The following is a 25,379-nucleotide window of genomic DNA, read 5'->3' on the forward strand; positions in this document are numbered from 1 at the left end:
CTGCCACCGTTCCAAATGTTCTTGCGATAATGTCCATGTCGTCCGCAAAGCATACAAATTGACTGGATTTCGTGAAAATCGTACCCCGGCTGTTGAGCCCGGCTCGTCGCATTACACATTCTAGAGCAATGTTGAAGAGTAGGCATGATAGTCCGTCACCTTGTCGCAGTCCCCGGCGAGATTCGAATGAACTGGATAGTTCACCCGAAACCCTTACGCAGTTTTGCACACCGTCCATCGTTGCTTTGATCAGTCTGATCAGCTTCCCAGGAAAGCCGTTCTCGTCCATGATTTTCCATAGCTCTGTGCGGTCGATACTGTCGTATGCCGCCTTAAAGTCGATGAACAAATGATGCGTTGGGACCTGGTATTCACGGCATTTCTGGAGGATTTGCCGTACGGTGAAGATCTGGTCCGTTGTCGATCGGCCGTCAATGAAGCCGGCTTGATAACTTCCCACGAACTCGGTCATTTTAGGTGATAGACGACGGAAGATGATCTGGGATAGCACTTTGTAGGCGGCATTCAAAATGGTGATTGCTCTGAAGTTCTCACATTCCAAATGGTCGCCTTTCTTGTGAATGGGGCAGATTACCCCCTCCTTCCACTCCTCCGGTAGCTGTTCTGTTTCCCAGATCCTGACTATCATCCGGTGCAGGCAGGTGGCCAACTTTTCTGGGCCCATCTTGATGAGTTCGGCTGCGATACCATCCTTACCAGCTGCTTTGTTGTTTTTGAGCTGCTGAATGGAGTCCTTAACTTCCCTCAGCGTGGGAGTTGGATCAGTTCTGTCCTCTGCTGCACTGACGTAGTCGTTTCCTCCATTGCGTTGGTCTCCCGTGCCTACGTTCTCCTCGCCATTCAGGTGCGCATCGAAGTGCTGCTTCCACCACCTGCGTTGAGCTTCTGGTAGAACTTCCGTGTTTCTTGGGAACGGCACAGCAGTTCCATTTCCTCGCACTCCGCTTCTTCCAGGCGGCGTTTTTTTCTCCCGAAAGATGCGAGTCTACTGTTTCCGCTTCTGTTTATACCGTTCCACGTTCTGTCGGGTTCCATACTGCAGCATTACCGCCCGCGCTGCGTTCTTCTCCTCCAAAATCACTCTGCACTCCTCGTCGAACCATTCATTCCGTCGACTTCTTTCCACGTACCCGATGGTGCTCTCGGCTGCGTCGGTGATGGCTGCTTTTACTGTACTCCAGCAGTCCTCTAGAGGGGGTACATCGAGCTCGCCCTCCTCTGGCAACGCTGCCTCGAGATTCTGCGCGTATGCTAAGGCGACATCCGGTTGCTTCAGTCGCTCTAGGTTGTACCGTGGCGGGCGTCGGTACCGTACATTGTTGATGACGGAAAGTTTTGGGCGCAGTTTGACCATCACCAGGTAGTGGTCAGAGTTGATGTTAGCGCCACGATAGGTCCTGACGTCGATAATGTCGGAGAAGTGCCGTCCATCAATCAGAACGTGGTCGATTTGTGATTACGTCTGCTGTGGTGATCTCCAGGTGTAACGATAGGGGAGGTGGTGTTGGAAGAAGGTGCTACGTATGGCCATGTTCTTGGAGGCGGCGAAATCGATGAGTCGTAGGCCGTTCCCGTTCGTCAGCTGGTGGGCGCTGAACTTTCCAATCGTCGGTCTGAATTCCTCCTCCTGGCCTACCTGAGCGTTTAGGTCTCCTATGATGATCTTGACGTCGTGGCTTGGGCAGCGATCGTACTCGCGGTCGAGCTGCGCGTAAAATGCGTCCTTGTCATCATCAGTGCTTCCGGAGTGAGGGCTGTGCACGTTGATTATGCTAAAGTTGAAGAATCGGCCCTTGATCCTCAACCTGCACATTCTTTCGTCGATCGGCCACCAACCGATCACGCGCTTCTGCATTTCACCCATCACGATGAAAGCTGTGCCCAGCTCGCGTGAGTTGCCGCAACTCTGGTAGATGGTATGATTACCTCTGAACGTTCGCACCATGGATCCTGTCCAACACACCTCCTGCAGTGCTACGATGCTGAATCCGCGGTCCTTCAGTAGATTGGCGAGTATTCGGGTGCTCCCGATGAAATTGAGAGATCGACAGTTCCACGTGCCGAGTTTCCAATCGCAAGTCCTATTTCGTCGCTGGGGTCGTTGCCGTTGGTCTCGGTTCGTATTCCTCTGTTGCTGATTTTCCGTTGCAATGCTTTTTTTTACGGCTGGCTCGCAGGGCCTGACACCAACCCCCTAACTTTCCGGATTACCAGGGTGCACAGTTGTGCTTAGAGTCCTTCACTGGCACTCGGACGTAGATCAGCTGCCCCTAACATGGGAACAGACGCTGTTGTGAGCCGCTCCTCCTGGAGAACAGACGCTCAGGCTTGCCGAAGCAAACCCCCCCCCCCCCCTTCCCTGTCAGCCTATGACCAAAGTTCCCACCGGGGTTGGTTACCCGATCTTCCCTAAGGTTGCTCACAGTTCCCGACCGGTACCACGGGGAGGTAGAGATAGGAGTTGCTGGGAAGAGGCTAGTGATCTCAATGGGATCTGTATTGCGCATTACTTAGCATTAACCGACCTTCTCACATATATAAAGCCCAATTTAGGTCTCTAGGATAAGACTTATGTTGAATTTGGTTTTGTAATTAATCAGACGAACTTGCAACAATTTTCGAAAAAAAAAGCCAGGAAAGGGGTTTATCCGTCTTTTTTCACTATGGTCCTATTGTGGGGCGCCTTCTTGGCACTTAAAAGACGTGAAAAGCTGTCCGAAAGATCAAAGAAAAATACATCGATTGAACCAGCAAAAGCAAGATAAAAAGGTGAGAAAAGGCAGAATACAGGCCAATAATAACATCAGAAGAAACAAAAACAACTACGACATCAATTTGAAAAATTCCATGACCTCAAAATATCTATTTACCAGACCACCGGCTAATTATTGACCTTCTATCCAATTTCAAAGAGAAGAGATACTTAACCCGTACCCGGCGAGTGTTGAATTTCCAGCTCAGCTGCATCGTGCGAGGTGTGTTCTGGCAGACATGACGATTTTTTTTTTCCCTTGATTTGTTTTCCGTCGATCTTGTTTTCCGTGCTGAGCACCAATGCTACCGACGCCAGGGAGGCAGCTCCCACACCTGGACCCTACTTATCGACCAATCGAATCATGAACCGGGGACCAACGGCTTTACTTCCCTTCCGAAGGAAGGCGTGATCGGAGATGTTATGCCTCAGAACATCCCGGCGGCGCCGACTTTCAAGGCCTGCTGGGGTGAGAGTCAATCACGCTTACCACTACACCACCGGCGCCGCTTAGACATGACGATGACAATGGTTTCACAGAACCAGACCATTTTCCTATGTTTTCTTAGAATGCTGCTACTGTTTCTTGAAACGAATTTCAACTATCTCCAATTTGTGTTTACGCCAATGTTAAAAAATTACTTTTCGGCCTAGGGAAACTTTACTGTTCGACAGCATAAATCGAGCAACTACAAATAGTCTTAGAATATACAAAAAGGCCATTTGTATCTCCCTTCGGCTCCAAATCGGCTATCCCGCCAAAAATATCGGGAGACTTTAAAACCCCAACATGTACCCGGACATTAGGAAACACATAGGTCCAACCATCATCATGCGTTGGTCCAACCATGATCATATTTATCTATTCGAATTTCGTCAATTATTCAAACATTTTAGTAAAACCAATGGATAAATGGCATACTAACGTGTTGTTTACATCTTAAAGCAGTAATGTAAAAAATATTCCTTTTTTGTATGTTTGAAAGTAAGGCATGATGATGAGCTAATGCGTGGAAAGTGAACTGTTTTGAAAACACATTGAATCTCAATTGTTTTGAATTTTTTTTAAATAAACCAAACATGCAAATTGAAGAAAAAGTATTTTTTGCGATTGTTAAGCGATCTTTGAAAAAAAATTAAATTAGGAAGATTGACTAAACTAGCGATTGAAAAAATAGGTCCAACCATCATCAGTTCTTGGATAGATCCAACCAGAATCAATTACCCTACCAGTTTTCGATTCTCTCTATTAGCGCCCATTGCTGAGAATATCTAGTTATTGTTATACCCTTCTTTATAAATAAGAATGGTAACGGTTATTCAGTCCACTCTGTGGTAGCAAAAACCAATATCATATGCTGACCACCCACTTACACGCTTCCGGCAGCCGGTGACGACAGAAAACAAATCTCCAAACGAAGACCTTTCCCACACGCACATACACACATACACATACACACGCACAGCCACATTCCCATAAACATGTGCAAAGCGTTTCCCGCTCTAATGAGATCGTTTCCTACCCATTCGGCAAAGTTAATCGCATTACTCATAATCCTAGAGCCTCTTCCCGGGGCGGAACAGTTTCTCTTATCTGGTGATTGGACGGCGGGACTCTCGACGGAGGAAAACATAAAAAAGCACCAACACTGCCACCAGAAGAGAAATAAAGAATTGGTCACACACAATGTGGTCAAATGAAACTACCGACACAATCGATTCGGGTGATTACGCCATCCGAAAATTGAACTGGAATAACTTCAAATTTAGGAGCCATTTTGAAAATGCCCAAAAGAGTATCGTTTCACGGTTCAAGATTGCTCATTCTTTTTGGTAGAAAATAGGCAATGGGTCGGTCCTTGGGGATGCCCGGTTTTGGCTTGTTAGCACTAAATGACTGCCACCAACTGGTTGCTGGAAGCGGAGAAGTGGACCAGTGATGACGACCCTTTGCCGGGAAAAAAAATGATCATTTTAGGTGCGGCAGTTTTCAGCTGCTGGCTCTCGGTGTGCTTGATTTTGCTTTTGCGTCCTCAGCTGCTCATCCACCGGATAACGACGTCAAATCCTGACCGGTAGGAAAGGACTAGAAAAATGTGTATAATAAAACAATCTATAACCATAAGAGCCTTCGTACGACCGCCCAGAAAAGCCGAGGCCAAAACGGTCGGTGTAAGGAAGCGGAATTGGAAGATTTGGAAGCTCTGGTCTTCGTGAAGTGGATTACAATCGGTGTGCCTGCTGTTGATGTTAGTAGCTTGGCTTGTGGTGAATCTAAATCGCTGTCTCATTTTGTGTGATGTAGGCTCCGGTTGGATCAAGATAGTGCGAGCTTGCTTCAAGTTGACCTAGATCTATTATGTTGCTTGGACCGAATAGCATCATCACCGGAGGAAAATGTGGGCAGGTGGAGGCCCTGTTCTTGTTGTTATTGTTTCGGGCATGATGAATGATTCACAGCGAAATTGTGCGATTGTACGGGTCCGATAAGCTCACCGTAATCCTGTCTCTTCGGTTGATGCGTTCTGAGTTTATATTTTGATACTTTCTGGTGGTGGGATCTGGTTTGTGGTAACAAATATTAATGTGCACAATTTTGTCATTCCATTAAATCTTTCGTGACCTGAATATCTGACATTCTGGAATTAACTGACTTTATGCGATACACTTACCAAATTATTCCGCAATGATCCTATAGCAACAATGTCTCCAGTTTTCGGATGGTGTACTGACAATTAAATTTAGTTTATACAACGAAATCGTTCATTTGATCCACGGAAAATTTGACTGAGCGGAGTGAATGATCTAAAGCTAATCATGTCTAGTTATTGTGTGGTTGGAATCTTTGGAGGAGGATTTGCGTGGAATAATGGTCATGCATGTCGGATTTGTCGGTGATTATCGTGGAGAATGATTCGAGCCCATCCACCATTTGCAGAATGTATACATTTTGTATATAATGGACGAGTTCCGGGTCGTTTTCTGACATTTCTGAATCAAGTGCAATTTGAATCTATAATGCCTAAATCCGCACCATTGGATTTGGTGAGTTTGTTCCAGTTGAAGAACGTTCTTATACATTTGTTAAGTGTTTGTTGTTCATGGTTACTTGATATTGTGAGTTTTTGTGACTGGTCTTTAGCTTATCGGAGTATGTGATACCACAGACAGACAGACAGACAGACAGACAGACAGACAGACATACAGACAGACAGACAGACAGACAGACAGACAGACAGACAGACAGACAGACAGACAGACAGACAGACAGACAGACAGACAGACAGACAGACAGACAGACAGACAGACAGACAGACAGACAGACAGACAGACAGACAGACAGACAGACAGACAGACAGACAGACAGACAGACAGACAGACAGACAGACAGACAGACAGACAGACAGACAGACAGACAGACAGACAGACAGACAGACAGACAGACAGACAGACAGACAGACAGACAGACAGACAGACAGACAGACAGACAGACAGACAGACAGACAGACAGACAGACAGACAGACAGACAGACAGACAGACAGACAGACAGACAGACAGACAGACAGACAGACAGACAGACAGACAGACAGACAGACAGACAGACAGACAGACAGACAGACAGACAGACAGACAGACAGACAGACAGACAGACAGACAGACAGACAGACAGACAGACAGACAGACAGACAGACAGACAGACAGACAGACAGACAGACAGACAGACAGACAGACAGACAGACAGACAGACAGACAGACAGACAGACAGACAGACAGACAGACAGACAGACAGACAGACAGACAGACAGACAGACAGACAGACAGACAGACAGACAGACAGACAGACAGACAGACAGACAGACAGACAGACAGACAGACAGACAGACAGACAGACAGACAGACAGACAGACAGACAGACAGACAGACAGACAGACAGACAGACAGACAGACAGACAGACAGACAGACAGACAGACAGACAGACAGACAGACAGACAGACAGACAGACAGACAGACAGACAGACAGACAGACAGACAGACAGACAGACAGACAGACAGACAGACAGACAGACAGACAGACAGACAGACAGACAGACAGACAGACAGACAGACAGACAGACAGACAGACAGACAGACAGACAGACAGACAGACAGACAGACAGACAGACAGACAGACAGACAGACAGACAGACAGACAGACAGACAGACAGACAGACAGACAGACAGACAGACAGACAGACAGACAGACAGACAGACAGACAGACAGACAGACAGACAGACAGACAGACAGACAGACAGACAGACAGACAGACAGACAGACAGACAGACAGACAGACAGACAGACAGACAGACAGACAGACAGACAGACAGACAGACAGACAGACAGACAGACAGACAGACAGACAGACAGACAGACAGACAGACAGACAGACAGACAGACAGACAGACAGACAGACAGACAGACAGACAGACAGACAGACAGACAGACAGACAGACAGACAGACAGACAGACAGACAGACAGACAGACAGACAGACAGACAGACAGACAGACAGACAGACAGACAGACAGACAGACAGACAGACAGACAGACAGACAGACAGACAGACAGACAGACAGACAGACAGACAGACAGACAGACAGACAGACAGACAGACAGACAGACAGACAGACAGACAGACAGACAGACAGACAGACAGACAGACAGACAGACAGACAGACAGACAGACAGACAGACAGACAGACAGACAGACAGACAGACAGACAGACAGACAGACAGACAGACAGACAGACAGACAGACAGACAGACAGACAGACAGACAGACAGACAGACAGACAGACAGACAGACAGACAGACAGACGGGCCACGTTCCATTCCGATAAGTACCATAGATGATTTTGGAAGGCTTTCATGGCAATCAAAGCGTAATGTTGGTCGTGAAAGTTGCGGTGATCTGCCCAAAATCCCAGACCCACTCGAGGGGTCGAAACTGAACTACTTAAAAGCATTGCGATAGAAATAGAGCCAAAATTGTGTAATGATTCCACAGAGACTGATCTTTGAGGTTTTCGCTGCACATCCACGATTTTAAAAGATATATTTTGCAGCCCATCCACCTTGCACGGCTGAGGCTACCTGTCTTGTGGAATCTTAATCCTTTTGGAGGAACTCCACCTAAAACATTATGACCAATTCGAGGAGCTTTCGTAATCCAATCGTTGTTGTTTAATCAACAGCTGATCGTTACAAATCGTGATGATTCCGTCCCTCCATGGTCTTGTTAGGGTCCTCAGCTCCGAATCATCCAAAACGGTCCGGATTAAAAGAATCGAGATTTTTCGACTTCGACTTATCGCCATATATTTCAAAAACGTGTTTGAACACAATTTCGGCGATGTGATGGCGGCATGCCAATGGTCACAAGTTTCTTTTCAGTAGAACTGAAATTTTTCTATGCCAGTGTTAACACTAGTTGTATCAAACCACATTCCAACTATTCTTTCCTGCAGACCCCACTCGCTAATTGTATCCATTATCGCAGCTATTTCAGCATCCGCTTTTTCACTTGATAGGGAAGGTGCCGAAAGAAGTTTAGACACCCCTTCTCCAGTAACAAGAATGGGAAGCCGATCAACGCGCTTTCTGTTGATGTCAGTCTGAATCTTTCCATCCCAGTGTACCATCAAAGGCATTTCAGTTTCAAAGCTTTCCTTCAGCTGGTAAATATTAAATAAAAATGAGCAAAATGAAAATAATTTTAGCTATGCAAACACATTTAGGAAAATTTTAAAACAAAGAATTTAATAATTTAAGAAATTTGGAGTCTAAGATTTTTAGAATTTTATAATTTTCAAGTTATAGAATTTTAATTTTTTTGTATTTTAGAATTTCAGAATTAAAGAAGTTAGAACAAAATAAAAATATTTACTACTTTCGCCAGCGCCTCACGATGTTTCATTCGGGAACGGCGAATTGTCTGATAATGTATGCGTAATCAGATGTGTTGGACGACTTCGTGTGATTGTCTTTTTTTTTTTCTTTGATTTGTTTTCCGTTGATCTTGTTTTCCGTGCTGGGCACCAATGCTACCGACGCCAGGGAGGCAGCTTCCAACACCTGGACCCTACCTATCGACCCATCAACTCATGAACCGGGGACCAACGGCTTGACCGACCCCGAAGGAAGGCATGATCAGAGATGTTATGCCTCAGAACATCCCGGCGGCGCCAACTGGGATTGAACCCAGTCCTTCAGGGGTGAGAGGTAATCACGCTTACCACTACACACCGGCGCCGCTGCTCGTGTGATTGTCTTTAATTATTGCTTCCAAAATCATACTCGCATTTTAATTAGATATTCCAGTTCTGTCAACTGCTGCTGCAACATTCGGAGATGTGATGTTCATTTTTTAACTGGGGTACCTTTAAGTACAGACTAAAGAGGAGAGCCAACGTCTGATGGACATTAAGAAACATAATGTCCTGGTGTCTTTTGGAAAGTTATTGAGCAAATAGATGACCAACCATCCTTTGGTGAAATCTAGCTTTGCCCTTGTACTAGGGCTCCAGCTGGTCCTCCAGGAAACTCGGAACAACCGTAAACGTGGTCAATTTATGAAAATGATCTTAGAGTTTTGTGGTTTCTTCGAAAGCACTTCTAGAAGACTCATAGAATGAATTCGAACTTGTGACCGAAAAATTAACATTGGAGGCCTCTGAGTTACCTTCCGGATTATCCGGATAGACATGGAGTAGACAATTATGCGAATATACCAATATAGTGGACAGAAATAAACGGAGTCTTGGATCCCCGGGCGTCAATGATCGATTTGCGACCTCTTCACGTCGTCCCCGTTCCTGAAATGCCCATATTGTGGAGTATTTGACCCTTTTTATGAACCAGTATGAAGTAGTCACCATCTTTTTTCACAAACCGGAAGTCGCCATATTTAATATAAAAATGGCGTCAATAATCAATTTCTTGCCTCTACAGGTTGTCCTCGTTCCGGAAATATCCATATTTAGTCAGCATCTTCCGAAAGTTCACCCCATGATCACTAGGATCCTTTTTCTAGTCACAAGTCCGAATTCTTTGTATTGAATCCTCTATATGTGCTTTCTAAAAAAACACTGAGTTCTTTTATGAATTGACCACTTTAGACGGTTGGCTTAGAAGTTATACCTAAGGGTCTATTTTCCATTTGCAAGCCCAAATTCATTTTAATGAGTCTTCTAGAAATCCATTCGAAAAAACCTCAGATATCCAGGACCAATTTTATGAATTGAACATTTTGGGTTGTTCCGGATGTTCCGGAAAGCCTCCAGTGTTCACTTTCTGGTCACAAGTCTGAATTCATTGTAATACGTATTCTTTAAGTGCTTTCGAAAAACCGCAGAGTTGTAGGACCAATTTACGATTGTTCTGGATTTTCCATAGGCTCCATTTTCCGGTCACAAGTCCGAATTTATTCTAATGAGTCTTCTAGATGTACTAATAAAAACCACTGAGCTCTAGGCCAATATTATGAATTGACCACTTTTAATAATGTTCTATATTATATGCAAGGTTACCCAGGTTCCGATCACAAGTTCGACCCAGTTTCATGAATTGGCCATTTTCGCTGTTGTTCAGGACCTTTTGAAAGCTCACCCAGTAGATTCCAGTGTTCAGAGTCTATTTTCCGATCACAAGTCCGAATTCGTTCGAATGAGTCTTCTAGAAGTGCTTTCTAGGACCAATTTACTAGGACCAAGGTCATCCCATAGCCCCCGGGGTCCATTTCCAAATTCATTCAAATGAGTCTTCTATGTGCTCTTGAAATAACCGCAGAGCTCTGGGCCAGTTTCATGAGTTGACCACTTTCACTGTTGTTCGGTAAATTCTAAAAGTTCATCAAGTGACCCCCGGGCTCCATTTTCCAGTCAGAAGTCCAAATTCATTCTAATGAGTCGTTCTATAAGTGCTTTCATAAAAACCGCAGAACTCTAAGACCAGTTTCATAAATTGACTTAAATTTTACCTAATCACAGAACAACCTGTTCAGTTCATTTTAACAAATGAGCTTAGTTTTCTGATCATATCTTTTGCGTAAAGCCTAATGTTCAGTCTACTTTTTTTCCTGGACGGCTTTGCTCTACACTCGAAATTTCTTCAAGTAGGATTGTTTGAATATATTGTGTGCCAAATCAAATAGGCCCTTGTGAAAAATTACGCTTGTTTCCAAATGACCCTGTGTAAAGTTTCATCCAAATCGAAGAATCTTTGCGCATGATATCGGCGTTCCTTCATGCTGAGTGAACCCTAACGTAACATAACGTGACTGTCTCGCGCAAACAGCAGCAGGCGGCAGCTGGCAGTGGTGCTAGAAAAATAAAAAAGAATAATGAGCAGTTCGTTTGGTTAGCAATCAGTAATGGCTTAATAACTCTTTTCACAAGTGTCAGATAGTTTTGCGGTCGTCGACCTGAAATTTCACACAGTTACTCTAGGACACAAAAGACCCCGGAAATCATACTGAAACTGGAATTCGAATTTTGTCCCACCCTACACACTTAGAAATAACTAATTTTACACACCAGTCCGCATCGTGCTCTCTTGCCGTGCGGATCTATTTGCTTTTTGCTTAAGGAAGTGTTACTACTACCTAAAGCTACAACAAATTTAAACAGCACTTTTCAGTGCTCAACCTGTAAAAATTTTCTACCTTGTTCAACTCCTCTTATTCCTCTTCGATCCTTGTTTGGACCCTACCCGAGGTAATCCTTCTTGGATATCGATTTGGAAAATTCCTCTTCGATCCTTCAGATTCTTATAGTAATCTGCTTGGAAGTCGATTTGGATAATCGCATAATCGCACTTTTCAGTGCTCAACCTGTAAAAATTTTCTACCTTTTTCAACTCCTCTTATTCCTCTTCGATCCTTGTTTGGACCCTACCCGAGGTAATCCTTCTTGGATATCGATTTGGAAAATTCCTCTTCGATCCTTCAGATTCTTATAGTAATCTGCTTGGAAGTCGATTTGGATAAAAAATTTACTTCCGCCATGGCGCCTAAACGCAAAAGAAAGGGGCAAACTCTTGACCCCCCATCTGAAGAAATTAATTTGAGTAATCAATTTGATTTGCTCACGGATGATGAGAATGATCCATCATCCAAGAAAAATTCTAGTAAACTTTCCCGGCTTAATGCCAAGAAGGAAAAGATTCCCCCTATTGTGATAACCACTACCGATTTCCATGCTCTTCGCATGGAACTTTTGAATTTCGTGAAAGTTAAGTTTTCACTACAAATTGGACGTCGGGGTGAATGCCGTGTATTGGCTGAAACCTTGGACGGATTTAAATGTCTTCTCAAGTATCTTACTGAGAAGAAGCACAATTTTTTTACTTACGACACCAAAACTGAACGTGTGTTCAAGGTTGTCATGAAAGGACTGCCCAGTGGTGAATCCCTGGATCAGATCAAAGATGAACTGGCAAAATTACTTGGAGTTGTGCCACTCCAAGTAATCAAAATGAAAATGAAATCCCGTCCTGGCGATTCGCGCAACGGGATTTCTAATGATTTTTATTTAGTTCACTTCAAGTCTAGTGAACTAAACAACCTTAAGGCCTTAGAAAAAGCTAGCCTTATGCTCCATGTCCGAGTGAAGTGGGAACACTTCAGGAAGACTGGAGGAAATTTCCAAAACCTCACTCAGTGCCGTAAGTGCCAGGGATAGGGTCACGGAACTAAAAATTGCTACATGCCAGCTAAATGCATGAATTGTGGTGATTCCTCTCACGCAAAGGACGACTGTCCTGTGAAGGAAGATCCTAAGAAATTTAAATGTTCAAATTGTGGTGAAAACCACAAATCCAATTTTTGGGAATGTAAGACTCGCAAAGCGATCCTACAATCTCGTTCTAACCGACAGGTAGGAAACGCTCCACGTTTCCGACCAGGTACAAATTCCTCTGCTGTTAACAACGGTCAGCGAGGAACAAATTCTACATTCGTACCCGTAGGTACAAATATCACCCCTGCTTCAAATGTTTCATCTGTACCTACTCCCCTCGCTGCTAACAATGTTCAGCGAGTTAATGGAGCTACCTATGCTGCTATTGCAGCGGGTAGAAATCAAAATACTAACCAAAGTAATTCTAACGGAAATTTTGACAATTTTGACTTAGGAAGCATTACTGCCCCTAAAATGGAATTTTTACAGAAATCATTAATTGACATGATTTCTGATATGCTTAAATCTAACTCCATGTTTGATGCTATTCAAACTGGAGTAAAATTTGCAAATAATATTGTCATGACTTTAAAATTCAGTAATGGATTTTAAAGCATTAAACATTTTAAATTGGAATGCTCGATCTCTTAAAGATAATGAAGACGAGCTATTTAATTTTTTGAGAGTTCATAACGTGCATATTGCCGTTATAACTGAAACGTTCCTTAAACCTGACCATAAGGTTAAGAAGGACGCAAATTACTTGATTTATAGAAATGATCGTCTTGATGGACCCTGTGGTGGCGTTGCCATCATTATTCATAGACGAATCAAGCATAAAATTCTTTCTTCATTTGAAACCAAAGTTTTTGAAACTTTGGGAGTTTCTGTTGAAACAAAATTTGGACAACTTACGTTTATAGCTGCCTATTTGCCATTCCAATGCGTAGGCCAGCAAAAGAATTTTCTCAAGGGTGACCTCCAGAAACTTACCCATCATAGGTCTAAATTCTTCATTATTGGTGATTTTAATGCAAAACACCGCTCATGGAATAATGCTCAAAGCAATTCCAATGGTAATATTCTGTTTGATGATTGTTCTGCAGGTTATTACACTATTCAATATCCAAACAGCCCAACATGCTTTTCTTCTGCAAGAAATCCCTCAACTATTGATTTGGTCTTAACTGATTCATGTCATCTTTGTAGCCAATTGGTTACCCATGCTGACTTCGGTTCTGATCACCTTCCAGTAACTTTTGAAATATCCCAAGAAATAATTTCTAATCCCAACAGCTTTACTTTCAATTACCATAGGGCTGATTGGGAGCAATATCGAACATTTATGGAATATAACTTCGATCCAAACATTCCTTTGCAAACCAAAGATGAAATTAATTATGCTCTTGAATCTCTGACTACTTCTATAGTTGAAGCAAGAGCTGCCTCAGTACCAAAATGCGAGGTTAAATTCGATTCAATTATAATAGACGATGATCTTCAGCTCTTGATCCGTCTTAAAAATGTCCGTAGGAGACAATTTCAAAGAACACGCGATCCTGCCATGAAAGTTATCTGGCGGGATTTGCAAAAACAAATTAAAAAGCGATTCTCTGCCCTGAGGAACAAAACTTTTGAAAATAATGTTTCTAAATTAGACCCGAGTTCCAAACCCTTTTGGAAACTCACAAAAATTTTGAAAAAACCTCAAAAGCCAATTCCAGCGCTTAAAGAAGGTGGTAAAATTTTGATCACAAATTTGGAAAAAGCTCAGAAACTTGCTAAGCAATTCGAGAGTTCCCATAATTTCAGTTTGGGTCTTACTAGTCCTATTGAGAATCAGGTTGCTCGGGATTTTCTGAATATTTTCTCTCGGGAAAATATTTTTGATGATTCCTGGGGGACTGATTTGGACGAAGTAAGGTCTATAACTAAAAAGTTTCAAAATATGAAAGCTCCAGGTGATGATGGAATTTTCTATATCCTCATCAAAAAACTCCCAGAGAGTACCTTGTCTTTCCTGGTAAAATTATTTAACAGATGTTTCCATTTGGCATACTTTCCTGATAAATGGAAAAATGCAAAAGTTGTTCCAATTTTGAAGCCGGATAAAAATCCAGCTGAAGCTTCTAGCTACCGTCCAATAAGTTTGCTTTCTTCAATAAGTAAACTTTTTGAAAAAATAATTTTGAATAGAATGATGCTTCACATCAATACGAACTCAATTTTTGCAGATGAGCAGTTTGGATTTCGCCATGGGCATTCAACTACTCATCAACTCTTAAGAGTTACCAATTTAATTCGTTCAAACAAATCGGAAGGCCACTCAACTGGAGTTGCTCTTCTAGACATAGAAAAAGCATTCGACAGTGTTTGGCATGAAGGTTTGATTGCTAAATTGAAAAAGTTTAATTTTCCACTTTACATTATGAAATTAGTTCAAAATTATTTAACTGACAGAACTCTGCAGGTAAATTATCAAAATTCCAAATCTAATAGACTACCTGTTAGAGCAGGAGTTCCTCAGGGTAGCATTCTTGGGCCTATATTGTATAACATTTTCACTTCGGACCTCCCTGATTTGCGTCAGGGTTGCCACAAATCTTTGTTCGCTGATGACACAGGCATTTCCGCTAAAGGAAGAAGTCTTCGTGTTATTTGCAGCAGACTTCAGAAAAGTTTAGATATTTTCTCTTCTTATTTACAAAAATGGAAGATTTCTCCCAACGCTTCCAAAACTCAACTTATAATATTTCCACATAAGCCCAGGGCTTCCTTTTTGAAACCTAGTAGTAGTCACATAGTCGCTATGAACGGAGTTCCAATTTCCTGGTCAAACCAAGTGAAATATCTTGGATTAATACTTGACCATAAATTAACTTTTAAAGATCACATTGAGGGCATTCAAGCCAAATGTAACAAATATATAAAATGTTTGTATCCTCTTATTAACAGGAAATCCAAACTTTGCCTGACGAATAAACTTCTAATATTTAAACAAGTTTTTAGACCGGCCATGCTTTACGCTGTGCCAATATGGTCTAGTTGTTGCACTACCAGGAAAAAAGCACTTCAAAGGATTCAGAACAAAATTCTGAAGATGATTTTGAAGTTGCCTCCCTGGTACAGTACTACCGAAGTACATAGAATTTCGAATGTTGAGACTTTAGCACAAATGTCCAACAAAATAATTAATAATTTCCGGCAAAAATCGTTACAATCCTCAATTGCAACGATTAATTCCCTTTATACTTAGATAAGATTTAGTTTTAGTTATTTAGTTTTAAGCTATCAATTGTTATACTGACATGCAGGTTTAAAAAACCTGTTTAAAATACTGAATTGCCAAGACAGGAACAATGTAAAAACACTTAGATATATATCATAACAATTAAGGCTGGTAAGTTACTGTAGTAACTGGAGCACCTAGGTTAAAAATGAAATGTAATTTATTTTGAATTTGGAACAAATAAAGAGTTAAAAAAAAAAAAAAAAAAACTAATTTTACACGTAACGGAATCCATCTTTGTCATAAAGAATGAGACGTAAACAAACATGTCATGTAAAATTAGGTGCTCCGAGATTGAAAAGTTCGTTACTCGACGAAAAGAACGTTTGATTGAGTTGAATTTCACGTCTATTATGACTTAATTTTATGTCAAAATTGACGCTCGTATATGTCAATCTCAGAGCACCTAAATTTACATGAATTTATCTAAGTGTGTAGTAAAATTTTTTTTAATTTTTTGGCGAAGCGGAATATGAACCCGAGTTGTGAGGAAGCTTTGGATACTACGTACTGAACATGATCCTTGAAACTGAGTTTAGAGTCGATTAGTCCTTTGATTCACGTTTCAAAGTTATGCCCGTCAGTGTGTAGTCATGTTGAAGAAGCAAACGCTTGCGGCCAAAGTAAATTACAGAGCATTTCGAGACAATTGTTGCTGCAAGAATATGGCATCGCTAGGTTCATTTATCACGAAGTAGAGTTTCAGGTCGTCCGCATACGATAGGATGCGCATTTCAGGATGGTATTGACGTCATTCATGTACAGCAGAAACAGAAATGGCCCAAGATGGCTACCTTGGGAACGCCAGATGTCACTATCCTGTCGTATTTAGCCAACGCAATGTCATGGTTCATTTTGTCAAATGCTGCAGAGAGGTAAGTTCACTGTCATCTGGTCGTCGTGGAACGCTTAGGCATGAAGCCATGCTGATCGTTGAGATACAGTGTGCAAAACTTTTAACAAATTTTTCGAGTTTAATCAACTCAAAAAGTCCTGTTGCAGCCTTTCTTGTGGATTGGGAACACAAAAGAGACGGCAAGCTGAAAAAACGCCATACATCAAGGAGACCGTTAGATAGAGGTGTCGTGAGAGCAGTCAGGCATTACTAACGACGGTACGCCATCTGGACCGGAACTCGTTGAAGTTTTTAGCTGCCTCCCGGCTGAAATAACCATTTCGCGGGTGATAGAAAATGGATGGCTGGAAATGGTTGAGGGAGAGACGTAACAAGACGCAACAATTACATCCCGAGTGCTGAGTCGTTCGTTGCTGAAAACACTACTGAATTGTGTGTGAAACAAGTCGGCAATACTCACGATAGAGTCCACTTACATTACGCCGTTCGCCGTCCGTTTTCCTTTCTTTGGGCATTCATATGGCACCAAAAGCTCTTAGGATTTAACTTCAGACGACGCTAAAGCTGGTCTTGGTGTGCATGGTACAGTTGGTTGTTGAGTCGTGTTCGCTTTATAATAACATGCTTTCGTGGAATCAGTTCGGTATTTGCTTTGCTTCCTAAGAGCAGCCCTTTTCAATTTTTTCAATCGCTTAAGCTCTTAATTCGATCAGGCAGATTTAACAGGCTCGCGACTGATTCACTCAGGTACGAATTGATCGATTGCGTACAAAAGAATGTTGGATGACGTCGATGCGGCGAGGTTAGAATCGCAGTCACGCAGTACCTCTCCAATTGACATTTGAGAGAAAATCATTCATTTCGCTGAAGTATATAAGAGGAGCTTTATGCTCACCAGTAGAGGAGGATGATGCCTACAGTTTTCAACAAGCGGGGAGGGGGCTGATATGATGGAACAATCAGCGCAAATCTCCACACTTACGAAACAGAGATCGAGCATGTGGTTGTTATGGTATGGAGTTTGGAGTCTTGCAGTGCAATAGACATCCAGCAAACTACATGATGCCTGACCAATTGAAGAACGGGATGCACAAGGAAAGTGAAATCCACGAGCATTCCGTTTCCAGCAGACGTCGCGTAGGTTGAAGTCTCCTAGCATGATTAAGTTGTCATTGACGCCCATGTGTGAAACAATCCAATCGAGCTTTTCGATGAGGGTACCATCGTTTACACGATCCGGACGAATTTACACCACCCAAATGTAGAGGGTAGAGTTGCGAGAAGTAATTGACATCCACAATTGCTCAACGGATGAATTTTCAGGAACAAACGGATAAAAGAACACCATCGTCAGTGCTTTTACTGCTGTTGAATGGTGACCGGTCTTAGCGGAAAGCGGTGTATGTACGGTCGAACAGCTGGCATGATAATGTATTGCCATTGATCCAAGTTTCGGTAAAAGTGTAGATATCGTAGCAGGCGTCACTGCTTGGAAGGACCCTTCACCAGTCCCAGGCACAGGACCGGAACGGCTGTTGGTCGCTGACAGGAAAAGCTCGACTGTGCTGAGGGGATCAGGGCCTTCCGTGATACCAGAAGTGTTGCGTCCCGGGATGGAAGAGTAGGTGTAGTTATTGCTTCGTCGTAGTGTACCAGAATTTACTCCATCATGTCGGTTTCCTCCGGATCTGGTCCACTGGGAGAATCAAAGTTCGACGAAGGAGCGACTTTTGGCGTACGTTGAGGCTTCCAAAAAATCTTTTAGTATTTTAGCATTAGCATTAACATCGATCAAGTTGCACAATATCGTAGGTGTTACGAATTCAAAACTATTAAGAGCAAGACGGATATCTATCAATGGATAAAGACATAAAGCCATAGGATACACCCAGTTAGTGTTGATGGCAAATGTTGATTTTTTTTTAAATAAATGGTGAAATCGCTGTCCTAAGCATCTGCTGGAAGATAAAATCAATACATATATCCATGATAAAAATTCCTTTTCACGCGTGACGCATCACTTCGCTCTCGTGTCAACATGTCATCGGTCTTAGACATTTAAACCTACTTACTAATCCTTACTAAAGTCAAACGTTGTCAAAATCAAAATCTGGGAATGTATATTGGGGAAAATTGAGAAAATTTTCATATGTATACTTATCTTAATCCGATACATAAAAGCATCCACTGACCTCTCTTATGGACTAAGAGAATATTCAAAATGTGCAATATTTAAATAAATCAAGATTCTAAACTTCTTTCCTGACAAATTTTCTAGGCTTTTCTAGACTTGGAATTTCGAGTATCTAACTATTTAATGATTTTCTACAGAATTCTGCCAAGAATACTTATGGAAATGTAGGGTAAATTCAAGAAGATTTAACCTGTTAATTCAAAGAAAACGCTGTGGAAGATTCCTTAAAAAAATAATGGAAAGATTTTAAAGAATAATTTTGAAATAAAGCTCTAAGAATTCCAAGAGGGAGATTTGAATTCCTAGGTTATTCAGAAGAGACTTGAATCGTGAGGACGATTTTTAGAGAGAATTTAAATAGATTTATACAGCCATTCCATAGCAAAACGATATAATGGTTCTCAGAATTTCATAACAATTGGCAGTTTTGTTCCTTATCGAAAAATATTAGACCCGTTTTTTTTTATTTTCTCATTAGGGTGACCATTTTCCTGTTAGGGTGGTCCAAAAAATCGATTTTTTTCTATTTTTTCCAAAAATGGCATTTTTTTTTAATCATAACTTTTGAACCATTAAACCGATTTGAATGATCAAAATATCAAATAAAAGATTATTAAAAATACTTTTCAGAAAACTATAAGCTTTTTTGAAAATTTGAGTTTTGTATCGAAGAATTTTGATTGTATTTGTCTTTTATGGTTTTTATGGTTTGTAGACAATGGGCGTAACACGTTTTTTATATTTATTTTTTTTGTCTTCGTTTTTGAGTTACGGTTTTTTGAAATTATCATGTTTAGAAATTTCACTCATTACTCCAATACAACTAGATTACCCTGCGTCTCCATTGGTACATAGCTGACATAGTCACATAATCCATATCAATTTTCTGCTTCTGCATTTATAGGCTTGCTTATTCAAAGTGAATACTTCACCAAGTAAATAGCTACCTAGACAGAGCACATGCTAAAATCATACGGAAAATTTGGTAGGTAAGGTGTTCGTTCGTAGGTACAATGCATGGTGGTATATTTAAGGATGAACTTAGAAGTGAAATAATCAGTAAGGAAACAAAAGCTCTGTTTATCCAGTAACAGCCAGTGTTTTATAAAAGATGAATTTTAAGTGTTCTTGTTGTTGTTTGTGGGTTTCAAATGCTTTAAAGAGGAATCTTACCCAAGCTCTTCAAGTTCATGTGGTGAAGAAAAAAGTGAAATTAGATGGCAGTTCCTTCATATGCAGAAATTGCTACCTCAAACTATATAAACCCGCACCCGAAGAGCCCGCCCATCCGGAGTTCCTGCTGTCAACAGCCAAGGTGAATATTGTATTTAAAAAATGTATTTACATTGGCAGGCATGAGTCAAACGAGCATGACGTCACATTATAGCAATCTGAAAACATTGTAACGTCAGGCTCGAATGTAGTGTAGTGTTTACAGTATTGTCAAATATGTTTTTATTTTACTTCATTTTCAGAGTCACCAGAAGCGCCTAGTTTACAATCGATCAGAAGTACTGAAAGTGTGCCTACTACAAACGATGATGAAATCATTCAGCAACTCAAGGAAAAGTTTCTAGAAACTCATGATAATAATGAGAAGTATTGCATTCTAACCACTTTACCTAGAACCTGGTCAGCATATAAAATAACGAAGGAATTCAGTATTTTTCAATATATGGCGGATCGGACCAAAACACTACAGGAGGACAAAGGGATAATGACGACACCAGGAAGAAAGCTGAGCAGGGCGTCTTAAGCAGAAGAAACTTTATCACTCGTGCGTGATTTCTATACCAGTGACGAAATAAGTCAAGCCTGTCCAGGAAAACGCGACTATGTTATTACAAAAAATGTTGATGGTAAGGTTTATATACAACGAAGATTAGTATTGTGAAATTTACAAGAAGCTAAAGAGCTTTATACATGGGCAATTTCTAAAATCGATTCAAAAATGCACTATGGCTTTTTTCAGACGCAGATCATAAAGTGATGAAAAGAAAACTTAAAACCCGTTATAATCGTGTCAAACAAATTTCCGGAACACAGTCATATCATAGTTTTAGGCCAGAAAATGAAAATTATATTATTGTGAAACAATTCTCGTTCTAGTCTACAAATAAAAAAAAAAATAAAAAATTAAAGAATTTTATTTTAAACCAGCATAGTTGGAAACCATAAGATTGTCTTATCAAAGCGTTGATTCTAGTCCAAATATGGATTAGATATGGAGTTCCAAACAGTCCGTGAAAGATGCACTACCCAAATTTAATATCAAAACATTCTATTTGAATTCCTATGCTATGAATCACTGTAGTAATTATTATTTACACATAACGCAAAAGCAATCAATAAATTTGATTCAATTTTCTATGAATGACATGGTTGTCTAGGATCAGAAATTGAAATAAGTAATTAATGTAACCATGCTACATTCGATATGTATCAATGGAGACGCAGGGTAATCTAGTCGTATTGGAGTAATTAGCGAAATTTCTAAACATGATAATTTCAAAAAATCGTAACTCAAAAATGAAAACAAATACATCGCTGATTTTTTTGATATGTTGTGTAGAAAAGCCTAAATTTACAAAAAAAAAATATATAAAAACTTGTTACGCCCATCGTCTACAAACCATGAAAACCATAAAAAACAATCAAAATTCTTCGATACAAAACTCCAATTTTCAAAAAAGTTTATATTTTTTCTGAAAAGCATTTTTAATAACCTTTCATTTAATATTTTGATCATTCAAATCGGTTCAATGGTATAAAAGCTATGATTAAAAAAAAATCAATTTTTCAAACGTTTACATTGTTTAATTTGCTCACAAAAAAAATCCGAAAATCGTCGAGTTTTTGACGTGTTACTATGTATTTCCCACCTTAACTGCAGTAGAAGCTTGTGTTTTGAGTAGGAATATGAATTTGAGCGGGGTTCTCTCTGTTTATATCCAAAAGTTCCTTTAGTATTGTCCTTAAATTCGTTGAATAGGACACCTTTGGTTGACGTTGGGAGGGCTCCGATTTAGAAGGAAATGAACGTCATGGTATTTACATCCTTCCCTTTTGCCACCAGACGCACAACTTGGACATCTTCTGTAGCTAGGCGTTTCAATGCAAGATCTCGTACTTGACCGTAGCACAGAGGTGCAAAAGGCCAAATCCATGAACTTTTTTCGTTAGCACCTTTTACGTTGGTTTTTTCAATAGGGTGTCTTGAGAAGAGTTTTTTTATAAATGACAAGACCCATTGAATGAAGTAAAGTTTTAGTTTGAAACTTCACCACAGGTGGCGCTGCAAAATCTAACTTTTTAGTTTGACCAGATAGAGATATAAAGTCTTCAGCTAAGTTTTAGGTTGCTTCATAACTAAAAACTTTGTATAAGACGCCTATCTACTTGCGATTTTGAGTTATGAAGCGTTTTTTTATAGAAAGGCCTCAAAAATCCGTTTTTTGGAAATATTTCCGAAATAATATGTTTTAGATGACTATAATGCTCTACAACTTTTTAAAAATCAATAAAATACACGGACGTGACCGGTGCTGGTATTGCCAATTTTTAAATCACCAGTATTTAAACATTAAAGATGATTGCTAGTCCCAAACAACAACTATTGGTTTTCTGTGGATTTACAGCTTATCTGGCATTAACGGAGATGCATCCACAGGTGGTGAATCATGCTCATGATCATGTTTGAAATTGTTCGTTTGATCCACGAACCTATTCGTTGTTATCTGCATCGAAATTGATTCGTACTGTTTTATGATTGTAATGTTCTTTTCGTTATAAATGTCACATTTTATTTCGTATCGCATACAAATTATTCATAAAATAAATATGTTCCTTTCGTGTCGATAAAAGTAAGTACGAAACATTCGTATACTCAAAAAAAATGAGCATTGATCGAAAATAATACAAAGAGCATCGAAAATTTCATTTTTTTTCAGAGAAAAATTGGCATTTGGCGTCAGATTATCAGCTTTAATAGCATCATACTCTGAGTTGGTTGGAAATGCTAACATGAAGCTTTAGAGTGATGATTTATTAGCTAGAGAATGATCTTTAGAAGAGGGTAGGTGGATAGTTCCGTTAGAGTACGGCAGTATGAAAATTGAATAGAAGTTGAAAATGAGCGAAGGGCCATTAATGCGACAGTTTTTAAAGATAGACGCACATTTTTGCCTAACCCGTACGATGTACGCGGGGACTTGAAGTATGTCTCCAAGTCCACAGGCAAAAATGTGCGTCCCTCTTGTTGCTCATAAACTGACTGCGGCTGTGGAATAGTTCTAGCGACGTTTTCATCACTACCTAAAGCCCCACGTCACGAGAGCATTTCCAGTCGATGGTGTGTTATAATGCAGTTCTTCTTTACCCAACTATTGTGTTGCTCCTCTCGTCATGACCAACGTGATCATCTCAGAGAGAAAGCAGTAGGGTGGTTGTTGCGTGCTGTACCATCATCAGCATTGTTGACGGCTACTCCCGCCTTGAGTTGTTACATTCAATGTGTTTTTATGTTACATCGTACGGGTTAGGCAAAAATGTGCGTCTATCTTTAAAAACTGTCGCATTAATGGCCCTTCGCTCATTTTCAACTTCTATTCAATTTTCATACTGCCGTACTGTAACGGAACTATCCACCTACCCTCTTCTAAAAATCATTATCTAGCTAATAAATCATCACTCTAAAGCTTCATGTTAGCATTTCCAACCAACTCTGAAAATCGTTAACTTCGCATATGAAGTAACATAAAAACACTTTGAATCATACTCTGGTTTTCAAATTGTCTTCCTGGTTATCGTTGCATGTACGATGTCATTTCGTTAGAACGCACTTTTATTTTACTATTCCACAAATGATTTAAACTAATAATTTTAGCCCTCCACATTATTGATACGGAACAACGCAAACTAATGCGGAATCCATTCACTTCCCTTAAAGTCCCTCTGGGATTGTAATCCCATCTCCAACATCAACTTGGTGATTTCACCTTCATGGCAATCATCATTCACATCAGCATAACTTTCAACAACAAAAAATATGAGACGACAACAGCAGTAACAGCTTTTCAACACACAAAACTCAGCACATCATCGCCATCAGCAACAGGAGCTATACAAATATGAACAGGCACCTTAGAAGATCAGAAGAATACCAGTTTGCTGGTCCGTACGAATAAGGCGTAATATTACCATTTTTCCAGATGACAGGCAATACAAATGTTTCGTAAAATTTACGAAAATGTGTTTTATTTAGGAATCCCATTTTTACGAAACGAGCGTAAGAGAATTAACGAATACATATTGAGAGTATACGCATAAAACAACAGCCTCGAAATAGAAACCAAGACATAAATGTTATCCCTTAATTCAAAAGCTTTATTAAAAACCTACCATTAATAAAAAAAAATGTTTTCGAACAAGTTGGACAGAAATTTCCATGAAATTTAAATCTCGAAGACTATGTTTCCATGAATTTTACGAAGCAAATTAATTTCCCTTTAGACAACGCTCACGAAAAAAAACTTTCTAATTGATCGGTCTACTGAAAGATAATAAAATTCAAACATCAGACGCCATTGAAATCAGCTGACGCACCACGGTGATTAATTCTCCAACAAAGTTCATTGTTCACTCTCCACCCACATTGAGGAGGGCCGCAATCGAGCAATCTGCTACTACCGATACCTACCAGTAGAAGCACTAGTTGTAGCAGTAAAAATTACGAAAAGGAAAACATCCCCAAAATGAGCTGTTTCTTCCTGCCTATGACGTCACGAACGAAACTCTAACGATGTTTACTGAGCGATACCTACCAGGCCAGGCGGCAGCTTCTCGCAACCAGCCCTATCGCTCACTCAATTCAGCAGAATCCCATCCCAGATAATTATACGACTGGACGACCACCTCACTTCTCATCACTCGTCCGCTGTTCTCACCCCTTCCAGGGGTTGTGTGTGATTGGGCAAAGCATGGGAAGGAAAGCGAAAAGCGAATGGAAACTATCTGAACCATTACGGTCCCAATTAGGGTTTCGCCGATGTTTTTGGTCTTTGAGCGTCTAATTTTGTCATCACATTTATGCTATCGGGTTGTGGGTGTTATGGCAAGTGAACAAATACGAAAATGGATTTAATCATCCTCATTCACTGGAAATCCCACATTTTGCTTAACTTGGGACAAGCTGGTCTATATTCGATGGATGTTTGGTACAAACAGAGTCATTGATTAAGATTTATTGGGATCTCCGTCTGATCCTGAACATGGATTACTTTTTGCTCGTCTGCTCTATTAAAGGGTTATCAATCGATTTCCGTCGATAACGTTCGCGTTAACGTCTTCAATGCGAATTCCCATTGCAGACGTTAGGGGGAAGCATTACGCAAAATCAAAATTTCTGACGCTATGATCTAATAATCTAAAAATATTGGAACAAGATACCGAGAATCCAATGTTTAGAATCTGGAAAAAAATAAATGTGAACAAATTTTTCTAACGGGTTTCAGCGTCTGTCAGCATGTCAATTCAGGAGAAACCTAAATTCGT

The 25,379-nt window shown here is 40.6% G+C and overlaps 1 protein-coding gene across 5 annotated transcripts in view; it reads left to right on the forward strand.

Annotated features, from left to right (window-relative positions):
- The window catches only part of Shal (Potassium voltage-gated channel protein Shal), a 635,870-nt gene that overhangs the window by 400,830 nt on the left and 209,661 nt on the right, over positions 1-25,379 (forward strand). The window lies entirely within an intron of this gene.

The sequence above is a fragment of the Ochlerotatus camptorhynchus genome, unplaced genomic scaffold (genome assembly GCF_037179485.1).
Source record: "Ochlerotatus camptorhynchus isolate MF236.1 unplaced genomic scaffold, CSIRO-AGI_Acam_v1.1 ptg000307l, whole genome shotgun sequence".
Classification (NCBI taxonomy): domain Eukaryota; kingdom Metazoa; phylum Arthropoda; class Insecta; order Diptera; family Culicidae; genus Ochlerotatus; species Ochlerotatus camptorhynchus.